General features: G+C 44.2%; 1 pseudogene; it reads right to left on the bottom strand.

The window, feature by feature from the left end:
* Positions 1–1,034: 1,034 nt before the first annotated feature.
* Positions 1,035–2,895, bottom strand: LOC144249611 (E3 ubiquitin-protein ligase RING2 pseudogene; annotated as a pseudogene).
* Positions 2,896–3,105: the final 210 nt, after the last annotated feature.

Consider the following 3,105-nt stretch of genomic DNA (forward strand, 5'->3'; position numbering starts at 1 on the left):
CAGCTGCTGTTCTCCCTGTGGAAACACACAAACAGACCCCCGACTCCAGACAATTACTGGGTCAGGACCTTTCCATTGTCCTGTTAGATTATTCTTCCAAAGTACCTTGGGCTTATGTGCATTTTTTGGACACATATGCCTTTCCGCAGCATTAAGTCCTGATTAATCCAAATTTTAAAAGTTTAGAGTAAAAAGGGTTATTTAAAGTTTATCTTTGGGGGATATATACCCCTTCCCAATTCCATCTTTTTGCTTTAATAAGTACATTTTAATAGTTTGATGAGCTCTTTCAACTATGCCTTGTCCCTGTGGATTGTATGGGATTCCTGTTATATGAGTAATGCCAAATGATGAGCAAAATTGTTTAAAAGAGGTAGAAGTATAACCAGGGGCATTATCTGTTTTTAACTGTTTTGGAATGCCCACAGTGGCAAAATTTTGTAAGCAATGAGCTATAATATCTTAAGTTTTTTCTCCAGCATGAAGGGAGCCCATCAAAAATCCAGAAGAAGTATCAACTGTAACATGCAAATATTTTAATTTTCCATATTCTGGCCAGTGTGTGACATCCATCTGCCAAATATGGTTAAGTATCAGTCCTCTAGGATTGACTCCAAGATTAACTTGTGATAAAAAGGTCACACAATTTTGACATTGTTTTATTATATGTCTAGCTTGTTCCTTAGTTATTTTACAATGCTTTTGTAAAGTATTAGCATTGACATGAAACTTTTTATGAAAATTTGTAGCTTCTTCTAGTGTAAAGAAAATATGTATGTCATGTGTAGTTTTATCTGCTAAATATTGCCCAAACTAAGGGCTCCAGGCAATCCTGTACATTGTTTAAACAGAGAGAGGGAGATGGAAAACGACGGCCAACTGAATCTTCACTTAAGAATACAGAACTATGAAAAATTCCCAGGTCAAAGGTGCTCCCAATGAAACCATACTTTGTGAAAGCACACAACTTAGATATATTCTTCAAAGGAAAGCAAAAGTACTGAATAACTATAGTCCCTTTCAAAAAGTAAATCTTAAATTACTGGATCAATTGCCACTGTTGCATTGTTATTATCAAGTTCATGCCCAGAATCATCAGATATTCTGGTCCGTTTGTTACTAGGGCATGCTTCCTGATTGCTATGTGTGGATACATTACTATAATGTGAACTGTCACCATTATCTTCTGTTCCACTGCCATTTTCAATCTGCTGTTTCTTGCCTCGCTGTAATCTGTTCATGGCCTGTATCTTCAGTGCTTCCTCAATGCTGTGACTGAGTGCCTGTTGATTATTGTGCTTATTGATCCTGGCTAATACTCTCTCTTGATGAGCTTCATACTCATCATGACTTGGATAAATTTTGCTGAGGAGTGCATCAAAGTTTGGATCTGGCCTTAGTGATCTTTTGGAAACTAGCTTTTTCCAACAAGTAAGACATTCTTTGTTGCCACTTCTAAGGGCTGTAATTATACAATCTGCACAAAAATGATGCAAACACTCCTTTGTAGTCGTGGTGTTTTTCAACATATTCAAACAAATTTGGCACATTAATTCACTGTGTAGACTTCTAGGTGAAACCACAATCTCCAAGCCATCTGTTATTGCCTCCTGAGGTGTTCGTTGTAATTCATATAAACTGAGTTCCCATGTTTTGCTTAATGGTTGAGTTCCATTTGTCTGCACAGCCTGAGACCTTGCGGCTCCTACCCCAGCCCGGGGCTCTGCTGGCCGCTGCCAGAGAGAGACTCAGGTATCAGCCGCAGAGTCCTCCGGCGCCACCGCACAATATAGCGAGCCTCGGCTTCCGCAATGAAACTCGGGAAATACAACCAGGGAAGCTCAATATTCATGAGAGGTGGAGGGGAAGCCGGCTTGGCTGGCTCTATGGGGAGGGCGGCAAGAAGCGAGTGAGGGAGGAGGCAGAGGCTCCCCATCCTGTGTTCCAAGGTCCCTGCTCCTGTCATGTCTCTATTCTCTATAGAGCCCCTCACAGCCTCTTTGGTCTTTTGTCCAAACCCTCTTGAGTTTACTGTGATTCCTGAGGAACATGTCCCAGCATCTAGACTTCTGCCATGAGCAGGCTGGTCTGTCCTGTAGAGGAAAATATTGTGCACTGGGTCCCGACACTGTGGCATTGACCACTGATGGGTAGCAGGAAGAAAAGGATCCAGGGCTCCTCATCCTGGTGGGAGAAGGTGCCCAACCTGCAGGGTCTCCCAGGTCAGTGGCTGAACCTTTGGGGGTCTGTTACTCAGACTCTTGGTTGGTCACATTCATAGTTTCCTCCTGGCTCCAGAGATGAGATGGGCATGGTCTAGAGCCCAGCTCTTCAGGAGCTGAGGACACCTCTTAAAATCAAGAAAAAGAAGGTGGAAATGAGTAGATTCAGACCACCAGCTGTGCTCAGGATGGAGAATTCCGTCCTTCCTTCCCTACAGACAGCTGTACTCACACAAATGCAGTGCATCTATGACCAGGACATGGGCATTAGTGCTCTGTCCCATCCAGCCTATATGGAAGTTCACATGTGCCCAGTCATCCCCTAGTGTCTTTTGTAGCAAATGGTCCAGTGGAGACTCCCCAGCTGCTGTGGAGCCAGGTCTCTTCAGCCTCCTTCAGCCTGGGGTGGCAGCCTCTGCTTCCTTGGATCTTGGGGTCCTGTCTCTGTTGAAGGTTCTGTGTCAGTGGCCCTATAGAATACCCTCACAGAGGACGCAGTGTCTCTCAGGACTGAATTTTGATCCTTCATCCAGAATTGTGGTCATTCTACTGCCATAAAGAGGAAACCCCCCTGCCGGCCCACCAGTGGGTGGGTTCAACAGAAATGGACTTTCCCATGACTGGAATCTCAGGCAGACATCAGAGTACCAGCAGGGCTGTCCTGCTCTCCCATGGCTCTCACATGGCAGCCGTCATGTGTGTCACGTGTTCTTTTCCCTGATGTTTCTGAGACCTAATTTCTCTTCCATTAGGACACCAGTCATTTAAGATTAGACCTCAAACTCAAAACTCACACTTGCATGATTACATCTTCCACACACTGTGAAGTTGTGCAGACCACAGCCCCAACCTGTGAATTTTGAAGGACACAGCTCAGCCCATA

The sequence above is a fragment of the Urocitellus parryii genome, chromosome 12 (genome assembly GCF_045843805.1).
Source record: "Urocitellus parryii isolate mUroPar1 chromosome 12, mUroPar1.hap1, whole genome shotgun sequence".
Lineage (NCBI taxonomy): Eukaryota > Metazoa > Chordata > Mammalia > Rodentia > Sciuridae > Urocitellus > Urocitellus parryii.